Source organism: Schistocerca serialis, chromosome 1 (assembly GCF_023864345.2).
Source record: "Schistocerca serialis cubense isolate TAMUIC-IGC-003099 chromosome 1, iqSchSeri2.2, whole genome shotgun sequence".
Classification (NCBI taxonomy): Eukaryota; Metazoa; Arthropoda; class Insecta; order Orthoptera; family Acrididae; genus Schistocerca; species Schistocerca serialis.
The window spans coordinates 271,602,121-271,625,684 of NC_064638.1; the positions used below are offsets into that span (position 1 = coordinate 271,602,121).

General features: G+C 40.6%; 1 protein-coding gene across 3 annotated transcripts in view; it reads left to right on the forward strand.

The window, feature by feature from the left end:
* Positions 1–2,045: 2,045 nt before the first annotated feature.
* Positions 2,046–23,564, forward strand: part of LOC126467694 (uncharacterized) — a 424,429-nt gene continuing 402,910 nt past the window's right edge. For all 3 annotated transcript variants that reach the window (XM_050096485.1, XM_050096486.1, XM_050096487.1), the window contains exon 1: positions 2,046–2,107. The gene's annotated coding sequence lies outside the window, so the exon portion shown is untranslated. The remainder of the gene's footprint in view (positions 2,108–23,564) is intronic.

The window sequence follows — 23,564 nt, forward strand, 5'->3', positions numbered from 1 at the left end:
ACCGACTGGAAAAAGATGCCGTGATATGCAAATGATTAGCTTTTCAGAGCGTTCACACAAGGTTGGCGTCGGTGGCGACACCTACAACGTGCTGACATGAGGAAAGTTTCCAACCGATTTCTCATACACAAACAGCAGTTAACCGGCGTTGCCTGGTGAAACGTTGTTCTGATGCCTCGTGTAAGGAGGAGAAATGCGTACCATCACGTTTCCGACTTTGATAAAGGTCGGACTGTGGCCTATCGCGATTGCGGTTTATCGTATCGCGACATTGCTGCTCGCGTTGGTCGAGATCCAGTGGAATCGGTGGATTCAGGAGGGTAATACGGAACACGATGCTGGATCCCAACGGCCTCGTCTCGCTAGCAGTCGAGATGACAGGCATCTTATTCGCATGGCTGTAACGGATCGTGCAGCCACGTCTCGATCCCTGAGTCAACAGGTGGGGACGTTTGCAAGACAACAACCATCTGCACGAACAGTTCGACGACGTTTGCAGCAGCATGGACTATCAGCTCGGAGACCATGGCTGCGGTGCCGGCCGCGGTGGCCGTGCGGTTCTAGGCGCTGCAGTCCGGAACCGCGGGACTGCTACGGTCGCAGGTTAGAATCCTGCCTCTGGCATGGATGTGTGTGATGTCCTTAGGTTAGTTAGGTTTAAGTAGTTGTCAGTTCTAGGGGACTGATGACCTAAGATGTTAAGTCCCATTGTGCTCAGAGCCATTTGAACCATCTGAACCATGGCTGCGGTTACCCTTGACGCTGCATCACAGACAGGAGCGTCTGCGGTGGTGTACTCAACGACGAACCTGGGTGCACGAATGGCCAAACGTCATTTTTGTGGATGAATCCAGGTTCTGTTTACAGCATCATGATGGTAGCACCAGTGTTTGGCGACATCACGGTGAACGCACATTGGAAGCATGTATTCGTCATCGCCATACTGGCGTATCACCGGGCGTGATGGTATAGGGTGCCACTTGTTACACGTCTCGGTCACCTCTTGTTCGAATTGACGGCACTTTGAACAGTGGACGTTACATGTCAGATGTGTTACGACCCGTGGCTCTATCCTTCACTCGACCCCAGCGAAACCCTACATTTCAGCAGGATAATGCACGACCGCATGTTGCAGGTCCTGTACGGGCCTTTCTGGATACTGAAAATGTTCGACTGCTGCCCTGGCCAGCACATTCTCCAGATCTCTCAGCACTTGAAAACGTCTGGCCAATGGTGGCCGAATAACTGGCTCGTCACAGTACGCCAGTAACTACACTTGATGAACTGTGGTATCGTGTTGAAGCTGCATGGGCAGCTGTACCTGTACGCGCCATCCAAGCTCTGTTTGACTCAATGCCCAGGCCTATCAAGGCCGTTATTGCGGTGGGTGCTGATTTCTCAGGATCTATGCACGCAAACTGCGTGAAAATGTAATGACATGTCAGTTCTAGTATAATATATTTGTCCAATGAATACCCGTTTATCATCTGCATTTCTTCTTGGTGTAGCAATTTTAATGGTCAGTAGTGTAATACGATCATTTGACATTTGCAGTGACTTATGTCGCGCTTACATTAACCTGTGATCGTGCAACATTAGTCACTTAAATTTGTTGCCTAGACAATGTATTCCCGAAATTTCATTACTGTATAATGATCATTTTTCCTTCGGTGCATTGGTCACTAGCTGTTAAAGGGTTAAGGACGCAGAGAATTTGAAAGATTACAGTGACGGTGTGTGTGGCTTAAGATAGATGTTGCGCACAAGCCCCTGGGAGAAGCGTACGTCACCGAGGCTCGACCAGTCCGAGCGAGCCCGACCGTTGCGCGCCGAGCCGCGTAAAAAGCGGAGGCCGGCGTCCGTCGCGTGGTGACGAGGTGTCAAGCCGGCGCGCGGGCGGCACGCGACTCGGCCGATGAAGTCTTGGCCGGCGGCTCGGCGGGAGGTGGGGGAGGCGAGCGGTAGGTCAGTAAATGCTAGCAGCGTGGTGGGGCGCCGGCCGCGACGCGACGCGCCGCTGCCGCGGGAGGAGGCAGTCTGCCGCGGACGGGCACCGGCGCCCTGCACGCGACACCAGCGCCGCCCCGCCGCCCACCGAGCTCCGCAGGTACTGTGTCCCGGCCCCGGCCGCTACTAACCACCACCAGGGAGCACCCCCGCGCCCCCCACTAACACCGCACGCGACCCGACGGCCTCCGTAACCACCCCCCGCAATGGTAACGACACGCAGACGAATTTGGGGCTCCAGACACGTGGCAAAGGAAGGCAGAACCCACGTGATCTGCGATTTAGAGCTCTGCCTCATTCTCCACAATTCTCTAAAAACACAGGTACTCTGGACCCCGGCATCGTCTTGGTCGAAAGCAGTGAAAGGACGTCGGCGGAGTTTGTGTTCGTGAAGGCTGACGTTAATATTACTGAGGAGAGACGACAGGGGTGGCCCACACGAGGATCGTGCTCAACATTCATTGGATTCCTCTCTCCTGGTAACAGGACTGAAGCCATCTGCGCCACCAGACAGCGCAGCTTTCACGTGGCGTAGCTCGCAGATGATAGGATACACACAGTCTGTTAAGTAAGAACGTGGTCGGCGTTACATACAGATGCTAAAAGATTTCTTTCACAGCCCAATAGAGAGAACCTTTGTCCATGCAACGCCCATAAGCATCAGTTTCCTTTGAATTCTTGACTGAGATACAGAAGAAGAGACATCAATGCAGCTTACGCGTCGCGTTTTGAGGCTGTGTTTCTATGCAGCCACCACAAAGACTCGAGACTACGGCGTCTAAATATGCAGGGAAATCAATGTCATCTATACAGAAGTGGACAGCGACATGTAAATTGGTTAAAAATGCGGATGACTTTGAAAAAAGTGGCTCAGTCGGTAAAGTGACTCCAAAAGTGGAAAAAAAATTATTATTATCCCTTTTTCGGAAAAATAATTCTTAAAGTTGGGTCAAGCGCTATCAAAATTCACTTTGAACAGCTGTCAACCTGAATTCGACGCATCTGGAACTCCCTTCAGCATGAATACGCGGAAAACTTGGTTTGAAGCATACCTCGGAGTTGCCATGCAATTAGCGACGCTGTGGGTGACTGGATGTATTATTAAATGTAACTGCAGTTTTCTTATGCGCGTATATAACGTATCTGTATGTTTTTGTTTGTTGTCAAATGTATTTTTCTATTGATTAACTCGACTGCGATCTTACCTAACAGACTTTATGTCTATATCGAAATCTACCTCATATTTGAAACATCTCTGCAAATCTGTCAAATTTTACATCCGCTCTTGGTCAAGTAAGGGTCCCGGTATCGTCTTCTATGAGAGGCTATTAATAAAGGTGCCTGGATTTTCGGAAAATCACTCTACATCCCGGTAATTATATCAGTAACAAAAGAGTTAGCCTACAGTGAGTGTCAAGTTCGTTATTCGTCAAATCCTTCTCACTTGAAACCTGGCTTTAAGATACGTGTACCATCACAAATGATAGTACATGTGTATCTTGGATGTTTCGAGGTCTGCTGCACATTTTGCCTGTTCTCTACAAGACCTCGAACTACACACAAGGTATTATTCGTCAGCGAAGACTTTCAGGACCGTCCTCGTTGACAACGTATTAAGGTGGATGCAGTAGCATTGGTTTTCAAGATTTGAGGTCTGCATCATTATCAAGAAACAACGGGGGTGGCTGGCTTGTAGTGCAGATGAAGTCCATCATATGCGTCAATATCCTCAACTGACAATCTGTTTGATAAGCGATTACCATCTTCATCTCTGGTCACAGGATTTAGTCGGATAGGGGTAGTTGGAGAAAGATTGACACATGGTGTAACTCGTAAGTTTGGGACTGAATTGTGACTTAAGGTCTACCGTACTAAGCCCCACGAACATCTCGAACGTTCCCTGTTATGTTGGAAAATTCTGCACATCTTATTCACCAAGAAAGGTCATCAGCACCGTCCACTCGGCCATGTTTTCTGTCAGAAGAAGCTCATTCATTACAACATGTTTTTGCCACTCACTCTCCAAGCACTAAGCTATGTCTTTCGACGCTTTACATCTTATTTCCCTCATTTTTTGCTTCTTCCTTAGCTTCCTGCCTGGCATAAGGAAAACACGTAAGCTGCCGGCGCCATGTTGTTAATGGAATCGCCTAGTGTCTGCCTTAATTTAGAACGACAGCGGAAAACCTATTCCATGTTGACCTGGTCGGAATTTTATTCCACTGTTCAGAATACGACTCTATTTTCTCAAGCACTTCGCCATGTCGCTCTACTAACATTGTAGAATGGAGAACCAGAGTCAGGTATACTGCATAAAGAACACTGTGACAGCTCCTTCTAACCCGAGCACACACTTCCTTTGATTTAACCGAGGATAAAACAACATAAGTGCTGCTCCTTAAGTACTGTGTGACAGCATGAAAGTGAAAGGCAGCCATTTTGCATAAAAATTATGAGATGTAACGGTAAAATCATTACCCTTGTCTTACTTAACATAATGAAATATTCAGCTCTAAGCGTTAAACGATGCTTTGTTGTTAATATTAATACTTGCCCTATGTACATCGATTTACGTCTCTTGATCAGTAATCAAACGTAACTGATTTTCTACCTGAAGCTCATATATCGTAAATAAGTAACTGAAAAGAAAGAGATCGTCGACGAGCGATACTTGTACTTACAATTAAATGCAGTGAACTCGCTATTCGCAAACGTACACTTTCGTAGAAAACACTTCTGAAACAGAAAACATAACATAAAATTCCCTGAAGAGGAAGAAATGAAAATACTGTCTCTCATATCTTCCAGTTCCGTTAAAAGAAAAGTTAATTACTTGCTAAAAACTTACTTAAACTACCCGAATTTCCTGAGCAAATTAATAAAAGACGGCATTAAATAGCGCTTACATCATATGTAACAACATGAACTCTGTCGCATGTGTGCTACTTATTTTAGAGCACAACAGAAAACCATTACCACAACATTCAGACATAAAAAAGCTATTTTCTCTTCAAAATTCCATAGCAGTGGTAGCCAAAATCCATTACGAATCTCATGTCCCTAAGATTAAGAGACCGCGTTTAGATTTAAACAACAATTAAGGAGATTCTACACCCAACCACTTACTCTGTTCGCATTTAAGGGTAATAACTGACAGTGATTTTTTAATGCAGGTAAAACAATGCAAAAGGAGAATGTAGAGAATTGTTGTTGGTACATGATATGGAATGGTATGATCTCCGCGTAAATACCTCACATAAGGTATTGCTTTTGAGCAATGGGATAGGGTAAAAGAAAAGGGTACAAACCAAAGAACGTCAGCAGCGTAATGGTTTAAGCAAGTTTGTATGAACAGTTTTATCCAAAACTTTTTAGAAGTTTAAGTTCGTATATTACTTCATCAATCTACTGTAGGCTATTGAAAACTAATACACGAATCTGTCTTTCCTAGTAACACATTATTCTCCTAAATTTTCGACGATAAAAGAAATATTTTGTAGATAACTATCTGGTGAACATTTTTTTTTTTGTTTCCGTCGTGGACCAGATTCATGTTTGTTACTTCTCTGCCACAGTAATACAAAACTAAAGCAATTTCGGTGGATTGCTTGAGGAAGCGACACATGGATTCTGTCAGCAGCACTGTTCTCTATGTGGTAGCATATCAATAATTCTGTCATGTAAAACGGACTTTCTTCACCAGCTGATTATACAACATGTCCCTCTAATTACACGATCATTTTCATCACACACAGTAGATTTTTTAAGTTGTCAGCTAAGTACACTAGCAGTTTTACGCTGTTAGAAATATCTGTATTACAATGCCGTTGTTTCCCTGGGTTAAAATAGTTGAGAACGCTTAACATATGGAACGCATTCGTATTAATACTAATGTTATTGCTTAAATAACTGCAGCCATGAAATAAGTCTGTAAGTGCTGCTCAGAGGTGCAGCACATTTACGCAGATCATTTTAAAACCTAGTATGTTTCCCATTTACTGTCTTTATCAGAAATGCGGAAGTTCCTCAGGATATTTTATATTCCACAATTTTCATTGCATACCATCATCTATGGGTACACACCTCCGATCAGTGACCTCGTTACCTGAATCGAATACATTTACATGTCATCTTAAAATAAAAGGTCATTCTCCCACAAAATAAGAACTGAATGAATGGCCGGCCAAGATCGTCGTCCGTGTCATTTTAGTTGGTTCTGAACACTTTAGAAGCCGAAGTATTCCCAATAGTCATGGCATAGTCATTACATTCAAATGTATGTTCTAAAATTTTCTGGGCTTTTTTAATATAAGATATGCTGCATCCTCATTTACAGAAAGAGCTCAAGATCCATTTATTGTGACAGAATCAGTAGGCATATGTTTCGTGTGTGACAGTTTCTGGAAACTGTATACAAACTAAAATTACCTCTATCTGAATTGAACAGACTGTATGAATAGGTTTGCGCCCATAATTTCATTCTAATAAAAACTCTAATCCTTGGAAATTTTCATCAGTTAGCTTACTTTGCAGTGATGATTGTTTTCAAAATGTGGAACTGGAATACGTGTCTGATTTGCACATGTTTACATACTTGTTTCACAGTTAGTGGGCAGCCTGTAATGCGTGTGCATATGATATAAGAAAATAAGGAAAATTCTAAATTTCAATATAGACAGCAGACATTCACGCATGCAAAATTGTTATAATTCATAGTTTTTTTAGGTTTTAATAGGATTCTCATGTGTTTTTGGAAATAATACATCTACAACCTGATTATTTTCAATTTAAGATGCAATCTATTAAATGTACAGCGCTATATCAATTTCAAGAACATGTAGAATAGCTTGAGTTATTGTTACATGGCAGATTATGACAATGATTGAAAAAAAGAAATACTTTCATGATGTTTTGAAACAACTTTTATTTATTCACTAACCAGTTTCCGTTTTCTTAGGCAATCATGAACCGAAAGCTTGCCTTCATAATTCCAAATAAAACAATATGAGATAGACAGAGCTTTAGCTGAAGCAAAAATTATGGCATTTAAAACTGTTAAACTGACTTTAAATGAAGTTAAATACAACATGCAGTGTTACATAAAAAAAGCTAATTTCATTGTTGTAATTGTCTAGATGTCTAACACAATCATAAATGAGAATTATTTTAATAGAGAGACAAAAAAGGAAATACTTGTAAAACTATGACAGAATTCTGCGTCATCGTATGAAGGACGTCACATGTACAGCATCCGTATGATGTCAACCGATAATGGCCAAAGAGGCAGAACCGCTTAGTGAATAATAAGAAACATCAAAAAGTCTAATACTAGGAATAAGCGATTCTCGTGTCACAAATTATCGGTTAAATGTGCTGTCAGATTGCTAGTTCCTCTTTCTTACGCGTGATGCCAACAATAGTTTTCATATTGTACATTATTCTGTGGTTTATTGTTAGAGTTCTCAAAGAAAACAAGTTATCTCCAGGCACCGCAATATCATCTAAATTGCGTTGTTCAATTGTTAGTTTGTTTGCGCAGTTATTTGTATGTGTAATTAACTCTAACTGCAAAGAACATCAGGTTACTGGAGTTAAACAACCTCTTATTGTGATTTGGAGCTGCAGTGGTCGAAAGGCATTGATACACACATGCTTCTCCACTTTTATTTTTCTTAATTTGAACTTAAAATTCAAATAATTTCTTTAAAAGAACAAACTAGTGTAAGCTGTAAGTAGCAATCCTAATTAAATTATTTTCAATGCGAAATGAAATGACGAAGAGGAAACAAAATATGTATACAAAAAAAGTGTTCGACCTGCATGAATTTTCCTGTTTTTCTCTAGTCCAACGTTTCGAATAGTGGCCATTTGAGTCTATTGTCACCTTTAGTCTTCTAGGCATGAAATCAGACATGAAATAACTAAACATTTAACATTGATTGTGGCAACACAGACATTGGAATCAAACTGCAGTTACCTCACACTGCAATGCAGTACCAGCCATTCCAAAGAACTTTAAGAAAGGTCGATAGACGAAGAGCCTCGTGCGAGACCACTGAAGACTCTTACAGCGAGGAATGCCCGCTACGTCACAAGGAGAAGTGCGGAAAAGCTTCTGAAGAATGTTTGTGAGATGTCACGAAAAGACCATTAGAAAGAATAGACGATGCTGGATATTAGAGTAACACACCGAGAAAGAAGCCAGGAGTGAGAGAAACGGGAAACTCCAGTTAGAACTCTCCCATATCTGCATAAAAAAATAGAGTAAACTTTGGAAAAATTAGCACTTCGCTGGGAAATCAAATACACTATATTTGGTTCTGACTAGCGCCAATTGGTTGACAGAAACACAAGAACGAAGGGAAACCGAAGAAATTGTGCACACAATGAAACGTAGAGGAGAAAGTGTCATGTTTTGGGCCTATGTATCCACGCATACATTGAAGAACTAGCCGTTATTGTTAAAATTCTAAATACAGACAATTAAAATAAAGATTTTTTGAAATAATTTATTAGGAAGTGTACAGAAACTTGGAATTGAAAGGAGGTTTTCACTCCAGTAAATAATGATCCCAAATATAGAGCACGTAAAAACCAATAATGACTGCTTTGGGGTGCACCCTGTCAGTTATAAACAACTGATCAACAATGAGTAAACTGTCGAGTAGAAAATTTGGGGTCTATATTGTGGAATGGAAACAGTATAAGGAAGTACTCATCGTGAATTGAGTTAATAAGGAACTTGGACACAGTCTGGGAAGAAATATGTCCTCAGGTCAGAGCTAGTCTTGTGGATTATAAGTTTAGAAGACCACATGCCATACCCGCCTTCGTTGTTTGGTAGGGTGTACCAAACAGTTCATTCTTTTTTGTTGCTAGTATAATATTATATTCGTATACTTTCGTAAAGAAATTATCATAATGTTTAGTTAACCGTAGCAGTAAAAAATAAGTGTACAGGCATGGATGTATGAACAGTGCCTTTATCATTTTAGGAAAAAAATGGTTCAAATGGCTCTGAGCACTTTGGGACTTAACATCTGAGATCATCAGTCCCCTACACTTAGAACTACTTAAACCTAACTAACCTAAGGACATCACACACATCCATGCCCGAGGCAGGATTCGAACCTGCGACCGCAGCAGCAGTGCGGTTCCGGACTGAAGCGTCTAGAACCGCTCGGCCACAGCGGCCGGCCTCATTTTAGAAAAAACTAGTAAGAAATTATTCGTTAGCGTGATTCGTTAACCAAATGACAAACTGTTGTGATACCTGTTGTAACTTTTACATAAAATTCTTATATAATTCCACAATCTCTCTTGGTTGTAACAGCTCAGTCAGATGCAAATCAGTGCCATTAATTACGAAACACGTCATATCGAAGGAGCACCGTTACCTGTCATACGTCCTCGAGTGAACCCAGTTCATAGAAAGTAGGCGAGACGGGCCACAAAGTTCCCATCGGGCCGACCCAATGAACGTTCTCTAGTCTAATATCAGGCCGCTGACACCAACGTTCCTTATTACACTGATGGCCCCAACCACCTAAAGCACATCAATATTTTCTCTTCAACGATTGTTTACAGGAAGGTACAAAATTATTTTATTGTTCTTTAAGACTGAAGTTTGCCAAGATCGCTAGTAACTCTTTTTATTACTACTAACGGTTCCGACAGATCTACGTCATCATCGGATCTGAAAGTTACAAAAACAAACATCTTCAGTGAAGGTGGCTCATGCATATACGATTTCATGTAAGCGCTCTGTACACTACTGCAACATTTGAACGCACCTTATAACACTATTATATGTACATACTTTGCATAACATCAAAGTCACATAGTGATATTGCGTCAAATCGCCTCTAACGATTGACGCAATGTCAAACATATATAACCAATTGGTTTTGTCAGATATTATTGAATCCAAGCAGAGTAAGAGCGGAATGCCCTATGGTACACAGCGGTAGGTAGATCATGTTATAGCATTAGTATGCAGACATGAGGGACAGTGCAAGAACTTCACACCTTACTTTCATCAGAAGCCTATTTTGTTCCTTGAGACTTCAGTATATCCTATATACTGTTCCACAGATTACACCCTTTCTTCAGAGTGAGAGCTGAGTTTATATTGCTGATAAGGATGATAGGACCAAACCAAAACATTCGGATCTGTGAATTTATCCACTCCTGTGGAATAACTCCACCTATAGATGTCAACTTCAACTTCTCTTTTACGAAGGATCAGCCAATGTCCGTAGTGTGCTTCAGAAGTCTTTGTGGGTGGAATTGGGATGTTGGAATAGATGTTATAAGGAAACTGCAGTAGGCAAGATAAACATCATAGATGAAAATGCCGTTTACCATCTGCTTTCTAAATTAGTCTTTTTAAGCGCTGGCGTAAATTTGTTATTACATAGCTTGCGCCTCAGAGAAACTTCTCAGCTATTGGGTACTTTATTGCAACCATGAAACAAAACTCTGTCATTACCGGAAGTATTCAGATTAAATATTTGTCTACCTGCGTTTTACATTAAAAAGAAAGATATGGGTCGAGTGAAAGTGGTAGGATTATGTCCTACTCAAACCTGAAAACCTGGACACTAAGCTATTTGCAACTTTAATGTGAACAGCAGTACTTCTTAGTATGTGTCATATATGTACGACATTGGTGGAAGTAAAATGCTCGGTAAATGCCTGAGAAACATGCTCTGTTCAATAGGGACTAGAAACGTCCACCTTGCTATTAGGAAGCATACACCGCAACAGACTGAGTTACTAGGCTATCTGTAGCAGTATGTCATGCAAGAGCCCGCAAAAACTTAACTACTCATAGTTCGCTTGAACTTCTACTTAAAAATAAGCTAGTAATAATCAACCAGGAGGTCGGTATGAGCGACACACTATTTTATTCGAGACTGTCTTGTTGGAGATACACGCCCTTGTACTCTGACTTATGAAATATCTCATTTTGACATTTATGAAGGGGCATACGAAATTTGGACGATGATTATCTAACCATATCGTATCCAGGAGAGGGAGAAATTTGACGTTTTGTGGCATGCGTATACATCACCAGAGATAAAACTCCCGTTATCTGACAGAAAAAGTGTGAAGCAATAGGAAAAAGTCAACGTTTCTAACGATTTCAAGTTTCAATTAAACGAAGCTAATTTATTCTTTTCTGTCCACACAGATGTGTTAGTGTAAAAGAGCTGTATTTATAAGTTATCACCATTTTCATTGTGTTCTCAAAGATGTTTTTCATTTCACTTGGAATGGTCCAATTTAAGATTTTTCGAGGCAGTATCGATTGGAAGCATTTATCTGCTGCTGTTGGAATTTCTTACCATTAAGTCTACTTTTGTACTCCGAAGACATTTTATGGACTGTGACAGAGAGTACATATTGTGCTAGAATTATTTTCCGTCCTTCCTTTCGGGAAGAACTATAGTCAACACCCTTCTGTGTAACTTCTCTTACCTACTGTCCTGATCATTATGCGTGGGCGTCTAAACATCGTTGGCCTGTAACGAGTGGCCATTTGTCACTGGTTTTAGTCAATTACTTACAAAAAAACCGTTTTCTTGTAAATATTAAATGTTGGTAGTCGTGTCCATATTCTGCGTCAAATTTATATTTAAAAATTGTATCTCTTTTTTGTTTGTTTTTAGAGATTGTATAATTTTAACTACGTACTCCTGTCACGCAACCAATGGAAACAGCGTTGTACGTCATTTCTATGTCACTGAAACGACGTCACTACGACGTAATGTGTCCTCAAGAAGTCACGTTTTTATAAAGCATTGCCTCTCGTACACATTTATTTCTCAATAGTCACCCTGCGAACGAATACATTTCTTGCAACGGGAGACGTTTGTTGATACGTCACTGTAGAATGTTCGCTTTGTTGACAGAGCCATAACCTCGCATTTGTTTATACCGTTTCATCACTACCAAAGTGAAATCCTCGAAGGTATTCTTTAAGGTTTGGAAACAGATGAAAATCGGATGGGGCCAACTGTATGCAGATGATAGATGACAGTGAAACCAGGGCTTTTGGATTGTTGCGGCTGGCCGTCGCAGCGCTCGTGTTGGTCAGGCATTATCATGTTGAAGGCAATGGTGCTCCATGTGTAGAGGAACTCTTTGAATTCGTACTTTTAGTTTCTCACGCAACGACAGAATCGTAGCACTCATGTTGGTCTCCCATTCTCACGCTGAAGGACGAACTCTTCGAATTCGTACTTATACTTTCTTACAGAATGACATAGTTGCTTTATACACCGCTAAGTTACATACTACAATTCGGAGCTCTCTAGTGGCAAACGTCAGCGACCGCACGGGAAAGTCAGCCGAGTAATGTGCATGACATGTGATACCTCAGCCAGTATTGAGAAGAGAATAAAAAATTCGGAGGCATTACTTTTCAGCAGGCCGTCGTAATATCAGTACTGCTACTGACGCACATCAGTAATTCTAGCAACTTCCATCACTTTTCAGTTAAAGGTATAACACAGTTCCTAGAATCTTCGTAGAAAGTTCAAGTTTTGCCAGCTGCTCACTGCAACAAGATTGTAACATTAATCTCGTTACGTAAGCTCTTTGTTTCTTGGCGTGGCTGTCACTTTCTCCACCGTGAAGCCTTTGTCACTTCCACGTGGGCCCACGCGGCTTTCCTCGGCTTCTTTCGAGACACTTTTTTCCGTGGAACACTGATCAGCCTCCTCAAAGAAGAAAATAACTTATAATTATACGATCTCTTAACACTATATAACTGTAGACATAGCTAAAATTTAAAAATACCGTGCTTAGAATCATCCGCCATCATCATCCGTCTAGGACTCTAAGATAAAGGTTGGAAACAGTTCCGCGTTAATGGGTCACTCCATCAGAAAAATTAATAGAAAATGTGATGGAAGTTACTTTCAGAATGGTAGAGCGTTACAATCATAAAGCGAAGATAACGTTTCCAACCCAGTACACATTTATTATCTTCCAAAAACTTTGGAGAGTAATTTAGATACACAATAGTACCAACTCATGAATAATCTTTAAATATACTACTAATTGTGGTAGATGTGCCGAAGACTTGCGGACTGGTATGCCTTCTTCATTTTACCGCCTGTCTTAGGTCTTCTGAAGTATTCGCAAAAATTATATCAACTTTTGCAGCATCGTCATAGGTATTGTTTAGCTTATACTCAGTAACTATTGCTCGATTTTTGTCCTTTGTTGAAACATACACAGTACATTTGATACTCGTTCCTGTTACTATTGTGTTTCTTTTATTCCTAAGCTTTATATCCCACGGTGTCGTAATGTACGTTTTTGGTGCTGAATGAAGTAGTTTCTTGTATAATTCTGTTACCTACGTTTACTTGTGTTCGAAAGGCAATTTTCTGAAACATTTTATCTTACTCCTCCATCATTATTGTAACTTTTTACCCATGCTTCCCTAATAATAATTTTATTGTTTTCAACCTGCACAACGGTAACGATGAAGTCCATTAATCGGGTCCGAAGTTGTCTGCAGTGGAAAACCATAGCTGAAATAATGAGGAACGACGCATTTCAGCCACACTTTTGCACGTAGCCATTCACTGAACAATGTCCGGTCCCAGATCGTAGTTCAGAATCAAAGGGTGAGATGAGACATATCTCTCAATACAGCATGCCGAGCGATAGAAAATGTATCAGAAATATGACATCAACGATTTGAAAAGTATTATTATTAGTGTTCTTATGTTTCGATAGACACACGCAGTAATACAAGACTTTCGTAATACTGAAAACGCATAGTTCACACTCACACCGACTTCAAGGAAATAACTACTGTCAGACAACTGGAAGGTGTACTATCTCTTAAAGATGTTTTGATATAATAACACTGGTCATAAGAGATATTCTCAGAAATTAAATTAAAGTGTGATGGTAGGACGTTGCTGTGAAAAGCATAAATAACGTTTCGGACGCAGCAATGTGCCACACAGTTATTATATGCCAGGAAGTGCATTTATGTTTCCTGTAGCAATTTCTCACAATATTCCGTTGCACCAGGCTGTAGTATTGTTTAAAGAACGACAGGCGCAGAAATCCAGTACTGTTCCATTGCGCCATTGGCGGCAAATCACTGGAAGTAGTAACTACTGTAAAATCCCTGGGAGTAACCATCCCTGGGAGTAACCCAGTTCTAAGCAAAGAAGGGAAAGCTGAAAGGTGGAAGGATGACTATGCAAGGGAGATGTATTTGAGGGAAATATTATAGAAATGGAAGAGGCCGTCAGTGAAGATCAGATGGGAGACACGATACTGCGATAAGAATTTGACAGAGCACTGAAAGACTACAACGAATAAAATTGTATAATCTAAAATTAGCTGAAGAACAAGGGAAAAAATCAGTTGACTAATGTAGTGTAGCAATGGGTGTTGACCGTGGAAGATAGGCTTCGCCTAATGCACTGGTCAGCTAACTCATTAGCCAACGTAGCCTGCCGGCCGAAGTGGCCGTGCGGTTAAAGGCGCTGCAGTCTGGAACTGCAAGACCGCTACGGTCGCAGGTTCGAATCCTGCCTCGGTCATGGATGTTTGTGATGTCCTTAGGTTAGTTAGGTTTAACTAGTTCTAAGTTCTAGGGGACTAATGACCTCAGCAGTTGAGTCCCATAGTGCTCAGAGCCATTTGAACCAACGTAGCCAAATATCAACATTACAAAGACTGAAATTTTTTTTAAACTTGAAATATATACTTAGGTGCAATTTTTCTTAACTTCATTAAGATACTTCTTTGCTGACATTTGCTAAAATCATTCTCAATCTGACTGTGGTGTGTTCACTGAGGTCGACCCCTTCCAACTTTCTCCCATCCACTTTCATCTTCGTTACTTTTATTCGTCTATCTTCCTTTGTCCATCGTCTCTATATATCCACACCATCTCAACATTCCGTTCTCGATACTCGATACTACATCTTCTTTCATTCTACAACATTCCTTATTTTATCAACGAAATAAACTCTTATGTTTTAAGTGTTAGTTAAACTGTAGGTATGTTGTATAAAACTCGATGTCATACATCGTAACTACATTTTTTATTGATAAAATTAAACTGTAATTTATCCGTAAAATTAAATCATGACAAAGACAGACAAACACTAATGTCGACCATGTCATCTTCTTGGATACTTTCAATAAGTCACATCTGTATGTGTTTTTTAGACACGATTCCAGGTTCTCAGCAATAACATTACTTTTCCGTTTACTATTGACAAGGTTCATGCTAGAAAAGGATTGCGCACATGAATACCCAGACCCGAATACAAAAAGAAAAGCAAACTCTATAGTCTTCTTTCGACGGATACCACGCTGCTTGCATACTTCTCGAGAAACAGTTTCAACTGCAATTTCTTTGCACTGCTTCAAGTATGAACTTTAGCACGTCTCTGACTCCAAGCATTATTCATCCCCACTTTCCAAGACACTGTCACAAGCAACAAAATCGGTACAGGTGGTAGCGAGTATACACGGCCTGAGTTGCGAGAGAAAATGTAAATTTCACCTACAACCCCATCTAACGCCGTTTCTTTAAAATCGACTCTCTCAGGTCGAAAACCCACTTCTGCGCATGGACCACGAAGTTTCAGTCGCACTGTACGAGCGCGCCAGTATCTTATGGAAGAGCCACAGTCAGTGGGCTAAAGAATCGCACGTGGTATGTGGGACGCGGTTTGCCGACCACTGGCCTAAAGCTTTCGCTATAAAAAAGGTGATTCTTTGTCACTGCAATTTCTGTCATTCAGTCGTGTAATCAGACAGACAAGTCCTTTGAAACGAATATGAATAGAATTAAATCGTGTGTTATCATAGCTTCGCAGTAATAAATTTTCTTGTCATTGGCACTCAGCATACGAGTTATATATCTCAATAGTAGAACAACAGGACTCCCTGCATTTCAATATTACGAAGCATTATTATTATTTCTTTCTTGTCTCAGACGTTATGTCTGGTTAAAAATGGAAGGTGACGCGGACCTTGATCAAGCGTGACTTCCTTTTAACTGTACGGTATATGTTACATTGCATTTGGGAACTTCCGGGTAATTGAACAAGTGTCAATAATTATAGATTTCTGTAGTTGTATATATAAGTTTGGATGTAGCTGTATTGCATTGATGTACTGGTGGATATTGTGTGGTATGACTCCTGTAGTTGATAGTATAATTGGTATAATGTCAACTTTATCCTGATGCCACATGTCCTTGGCTTCCTCAGCCAGTTGGATGTATTTTTCAAGTTTTTCTCCTGTTTTCTTTTGTATATTTGTTGTATTGGGTATGGATATTTCGATTAGTTGTGTTAATTTCTTCTTTTTATTGGTAAGTATGATGTCGGGTTTGTTATGTGGTGTTGTTTTATCTGTTATAATGGTTCTGTTCCAGTATAATTTGTATTCATCGTTCTCCAGTACATTTTGTGGTGCATACTTGTATGTGGGAACATGTTGTTTTATAAGTTTATGTTGTAAGGCAAGCTGTTGATGTATTATTTTTGCTACATTGTCATGTCTTCTGGGGTATTCTGTATTTGTTAGTATTGTACATCCGCTTGTGATGTGATCTACTGTTTCTATTTGTTGTTTGCAAAGTCTGCATTTATCTGTTGTGGTATTGGGATCTTTTATAATATGCTTGCTGTAATATCTGGTGTTTATTGTTTGATCCTGTATTGCAATCATGAATCCTTCCGTCTCACTGTATATATTGCCTTTTCTTAGCCATGTGTTGGATGCGTCTTGATCGATGTGTGGCTGTGTTAGATGATACGGGTGCTTGCCATGTAGTGTTTTCTTTTTCCAATTTAGTTTCTTCGTATCTGTTGATGTTATGTGATCTAAAAGGTTGTAGAAGTGGTTATGAAATTGCAGTGGTGTAGCCGATGTATTTATATGAGTGATTGCTTTGTGTATTTTGCTAATTTCTGCTCGTTCTATAAAGAATTTTCTTAAATTGTCTACCTGTCCATAATGTAGGTTTTTTATGTCGATAAATCCCCTTCCTCCTTCCTTTCTGCTTAATGTGAATCTTTCTGTTGCTGAATGTATGTGATGTATTCTATATTTGTGGCATTGTGATCGTGTAAGTGTATTGAGTGCTTCTAGGTCTGTGTTACTCCATTTCACTACTCCAAATGAGTAGGTCAATATTGGTATAGCATAAGTATTTATAGCTTTTGTCTTGTTTCTTGCTGTCAATTCTGTTTTCAGTATTTTTGTTAATCTTCGTTTATATTTTTCTTTTAGTTCTTCTTTAATATTTGTATTATCTATTCCTATTTTTTGTCTGTATCCTAGATATTTATAGGCATCTGTTTTTTCCATCGCTTCTATGCAGTCGCTGTGGTTATCCAATTTGTAATCTTCTTGTTTAGTGTGTTTTCCCTTGACTATGCTATTTTTCTTACATTTGTCTGTTCCAAAAGCCATATTTATATCATTGCTGAATACTTCTGTTATCTTTAGTAATTGGTTGAGTTGTTGATTTGTTGCTGCCAGTAGTTTTAGATCATCCATGTATAGCAGATGTGTGATTTTGTGTGGGTATGTTCCAGTAATATTGTATCTATAATTTGTATTATTTAGCATGTTGGATAGTGGGTTCAGAGCAAGGCAGAACCAGAAACGACTTAATGAGTCTCCTTGGTATATTCCACGCTTAATCTGTAATGGCTGTGATGTGATATTATTTGAATTTGTTTGGATATTAAGTGTGGTTTTCCAATTTTTCATTACTATGTTTAGGAACTGTATCAATTTAGGATCTACTTTGTATATTTCCAATATTTGTAGTACACTATCAAAAGCTTTTTGGTAATCAGTGTATGCATAGTGTAGCGACCTTTGTTTAGTTTTAGCTTGATATGTCACCTCTGCATCTATTATGTTGCTCTTTACATCTTCGTGCTCCTTTGCAACAGCCTTTTTGTTCTTCATTTATAATTTTGTTCTGTGTTGTATGTGTCATTAATTTCTGTGTAATGACTGAAGTTAATATTTTGTATATTGTTGGTAGGCATGTTATGGGGCGATATTTAGCTGGGTTTGCTGTGTCTGCTTGATCTTTAGGTTTCAGATAAGTTATTCCATGTGTAGGTGTATCAGGGAATGTGTATGGGTCTGCAATGTAACTGTTAAATAATTTAGTTAGATGTGGATGTGTTGAGGTGAATTTCTTTAGCCAGAAATTTGCTATTTTATCTTTTCCAGGGGCTTTCCAATTGTGAGTAGAATTAATTGCTTGGGTGACTTCATGTTGCAAAATTATCACTTCAGGCATTTGTGGTATCATCTTGTATGTATCTGTTTCTGCTTGTATCCACCGTGCATGCCTGTTATGTTGTACCGGGTTTGACCATATGTTGCTCCAGAAGTGTTCCATGTCTGTTATGTTTGGTGGATTGTTTATTTTAATGTGTGTATTATCTATTGTGTGGTAAAATTTTTTTGGTTTGTGCTGAATGTTTGGTTTTGTTTCCTTCTATTTTCACTTTTTTTGTATCTTCTAAGTCGTTTGGCCAATGCTTGTAATTTCTGCTTCTTTTCATCTAATTGCTCTATCACTTCTTGTTGTGAGATTTTACCTAACCTTTTTCGTTTTTTTTCTGACATTTCATTTCTTATAAATTGTGTTAGCTGTCCGATGTCTTTTCTCAGTTTTTCTATTCTGATCTGTAGCCTGTGTTGCCATGCTGGTTTTGTGGGTTTCTTCTGTGTGTTGGTTGGTTCTGATCTCTGCCTAGTGTGTATATTTAGTGTAGTGAGTGCTTCTATATAAACCAGTAGTTGTAACTCTTCCATAGTTGTGTTTTCATTTATTTTGTTGTGTATGATTGTGTTGATAGTTTGAAAGGTCTCTGTTGGATTCCTTTCATGTTTGATTTCGTTGATATTGTTGTTTCGACTTGTGGGTTATTTGGCGGTCTATGCAAGAATGGTCTAATGTCTGCATTTGTGTCTTTGTATTCTATATATGTCAGCTGAAATTTTTCTTCTATATCTAACATGTGTGTCACTTCGTGTTCTATTTGAGCTTGTTCTGGTGGCTGTCTTACGATTTCGTTTTCCTCTGACTGTTTAATTGATGCGTGTTGTTCTTTGTTTGTTTGCTCTGGGATGTTTGAGTCCATTACTGTATTTTCTTCTTCTTCTGATTGCACATTATTTTGTTCCAGTATTTGTTGTACTTGTTGTTTGATGTTTTCTAATTCTGACTGGGGTATCCTGTTATTTTTGATTATTACACGAATCTGATCAGCTAGTCGTTGTTCTGTTAAAAATTTTAATTCTGGGTATCTGGTAATAAATGTTGTGCATACTTGTGATCTGTATCCAGTTCTGTTGGTTCCTAGGTTTGTTGCTTGGTAATAACAGAACGTGAGGTGTCGATTAACTTCATCTGACCATCTCATCCTCTGTCTTTGTTTTCCTTCTAGGGTGGTTGCAGGAAGCATATCCTGCAAAACACCTCTATTTGGATTTGAATCATTTTCCAGTTGGCTAGCAGTGTCGTTACCATTGTGGGCGGGCATAGGGTTCAAGCGTCGTCCCCGACCATGACGGCGCTTGTCCGAGGCTTCTTTAGTTCTGTCCTGAACCAACTAATCACACTAAAAGGGGGGTTAGCCCTGTTAGTAGTTTGTTGTTTTCGTCGCCTTTTACGACTGGCAGAACATACCGGAACCATATTCTTTTCCCGGGCCTCCACGGGAATTATTATTATTTTCTTACAAACATACGAAACCGTCTGTTGTCTTGAACGCCACAGTGGTTTACTGGGTATGGTGCTAATGTAGATTGTATAACCTTTTCTTCCTCTGACCTTTGAATAAACTAACCCATACTGTTATACGAGAACTACAGCTTAACACGGACAGCAATCCACAGTGCTGCTTGGATTATTCACGTTAACAAATCAGAGATGAAGACAGCGATAAGTGATCAAAATAAATCCTAGGACCTATCGGGTATCGAGAGCTAGCTACCTTACGATTTGTTGTCTGGCACTTACCGCTGAGTCACGGAAACTTTTCTTCAATCCGTAATCCCGAGTAGATACCACGCTACATTTTGAGATCCTTGTCATTTGCTCTTTTCTTTTCCTCCAACATTCTCTCATCTGTTCACTATGTCACTTTTTTTCCTTTTTTTCAGACCTCTTTACACAGTTCTCTTACTACATTTGCCCAGGAATCCTTCTAAGTTTAACATTTCCCTTCTGAAAAATATCTTTTTGTGCTGATTCTTCTGCTTTTGTGTGTGTCTTTCTAAAGATTTATTAAGTTCTATGATCTATTTGTTATTACTTTCTTTTCCCAGAGGTACTTGAAGATCTGTTAATCAGCCGGCCGTAGTAGCCGAGCGGTTGTAGGCGCTTCAGTCTGGAACCGCGTGACCGCTACGGTCGCACGTTCGAGTCCTGCCTCGGGCATGGATGTGTATGATGTCCTTAGGTTAGTCAGGTTTAAGTAGTTCTAAGTTCTAGGGGACTGATGATATCAGAAATTAAGTCCCATAGTGCTCAGAGCCATTTGAACCATTTATAAAGGGTCGGGTAACCTAAGGGACGTTTTTCTTCTACATTATTATCCTCATGTCTGTTGCTTAAAAACAAATAGCAATTAGCAAAATTGAAATTTTCAATGTTTAATTCAGGTTTTGTTCGAAAATTGTAAATTTGTAAGGTGGAACACAGGCATTTGTAATGAAAATAAAGGAAGCTATGCAGATATAGCGCAAGAAAAATAAATTTCCCCGACGAGAAGATAAAAACACGACGAAGACGACTATATATCAAATCGCTTCAGAACTTCATCGAACTTACATAAACAATGTTTCTGTTGCTCACACACAATTTTCGCTTTTATCAATAATAACAGGAAACTCTTGTCTTTGGCCATTACGAAAAATGTTCTACTAGGTGCAAAATAATAACAGTGATTATGTAGATTTTTTTATGTTTGAGCGGGAAACTGTGCTTACATCAAAAGTCAATACAGGGTGACAATTATTGAAGTATATGAAGTAAAATCGTCGTGACTTCTGAACGGTTTGCGTTAGGAAGTTCATACTCCACGGTTGGCTGAAGGGGCAAGATGGGAATTAGTACGTGCTATATGGTTTGGTTTGGAGACGAAGCCCATTTTCATTTGGATGATTTCGTCAATAAGGAAAATTGGCGCATTTGGGGGACTGAGAATCCGCATTCCGCGATCTAGAAGTCTCTTCACCCTCAACAGGTGACTGTGGTGTACAGTGTCCAGTCACGGAATAATCGGTGCGATATTCCTTATGTCACGGTGACTACCGAACGGTACGCCAAAGTTTTGGAACATGATTTCATCCCCATTATCCAAAGTGACCCTGGTTTCGACGAGATTTCGTTCATGAAAGACGGAGCTCGACACCATCGAAGCAGGACAGTGTTTGATGTCGTGGAGGAGCGCTTTGGGAACCGCATTCTGCCTCTGGGGTTCCCAGAGGACACTGGCATCGGAATCGACTGGCCGCCCTATCCTCCGGGCCTGAACACATGCGACCCTTTTTTGTGGGGCTATATTTAAAGACAAGGTGTTCAGCAATAACCCCAAAACCAATCGTGAGCTCAAAACAGCCATTCAGAAGGCCATCGACAGCATCGGTATTCCGACACTTCAGCGGGTCATGCGGAATTTCGCTATTCGTCTGCGCCACATCATCGTCAGTGATGGCAGGCATATCGATCGTGTTAATAACCTCAATCTTAATATCTGTAGTGACGTTTACATGTTGAATAAAGTGAAACTAATTTACATTTTTATATACACTACTGGCCATTAAAATTGCTACACCACGAAGATGACGTGCTACAGACGCGAAATTTAACCGACAGGAAGAAGATGCTGTGATATGCAAATGATTAGCTTTTCAGAGTATTCACACAAGGTTGGCGCCGGTGGCGACATCTACAACGTGCTGACATGAGGAAAGTTCCCAACCGATTTCTCATACACAAACAGCAGTTGACCGGCGTTGCCTGGTGAAACGTTGTTGTGATGCCTCGTATAAGGGCGCCGGCCGGTGTGGCCGTGCGGTTAAGACGCTTCAGTCTGGAACCACGTGACCGCTACGGTCGGAGGTTCGAATCCTGCCTCGGGCATGGATGTGTGTGATGTCCTTAGGTTAGTTAGGTTTAATTAGTTCTAAGTTCTAGGCGACTGATGACCTCAGAAGTTAAGTCGCATAGTGCCCAGAACCATTTGAACCATTTGAACCTCGTGTAAGGAGGAGATATGCGTACCACCACGTTTCCGACTTTCATAGAGGTCGGATTGTAGCCTATCGCCATTGCGGTTTATCGTATCGCGACATTGCTCCTCGCGTTGGTCGATATGCAATGACTGATTGCAGAATATGGAATCGGTGGGTTCAGGAGGGTAATACGGAACGCTAAGCTGGATCCCAACGGCCTCGTATCACTAGCAGTCGAGACGACAGGCATCTTATCCGCATGGCTGTAACGGATCGTGCAGCCACGTCTCGATCCCTGTGTCAACAGATGGGGACGTTTGCAAGACAACAACCATGTGCACGAACAGTTCGACGACGTTTGTAGCAGCATGGACTATCAGCTCGGAGACCACGGCTGCGGTTACCCTTGACGCTGCATCACAGACAGGAGCGCCTGCGATGGTGTACTCAACGACGAACCTGGGTGCACGAATGGCAAAACGTCATTTTTTTCCGGTGAATCCAGGCTCTCTTTACAGTATCATGATGGTCGCATCCGTGTTTGGCGACATCGCAGTGATCGCACATTGGAAGCGTGTATTCGTCATCGCCATACTGGCGTATCACCCGGCGTGATGGTATGGGGTGCCATCGGTTACACGTCTCGGTCACCTCTTGCTCGCATTGACGGCATTTTGAACAGTGAACGTTACATTTGAGGCGTGTTACGACCCGTGGCTATACTCTTCATTCGATTCCTGCGAAACCCTACATTTCAGCAGGATAATGCACGACCGCATGTTACAGGTCTTGTACGGGATTTTCTGTATACAGAAAATGTTCAACTGCTGCGCTGGCCAGCACATTCTCCAGATCTCTCACCAATTGAAAACGTCTGGTCAATGGTGGCCGAGCAACTGGCTCGTCACAATACGCCAGTGACTACTCTTGATGAACTGTGGTATCGTGCTGAAGCTGCATGAGCAGCTTTAGCTGTACACGCCATCCAAGCTCTGTTGGGCTCAATGCCCAGGCGTTATTACGGCCAGAGGTGGGTGTTCGGGGTACTGATTTCTCAGGATCTATGCACCCAAATTGCGTGAAAATGTAATCACATGACAGTGTGTATTTGTCCAGTGAATATCCATTTATCATTTGCATTTCTTCTTGGTGTAGCAATTTTAATGGCCAGTAGTGTAATTACGTGCAAAAAAAAAAAAAAAAAAAAAAAAAAAAAAGCAAAGAGAAGATGGTATCAATACTACCGATAATCCCAGCACTTATGACGTCGTTTTTGTAGA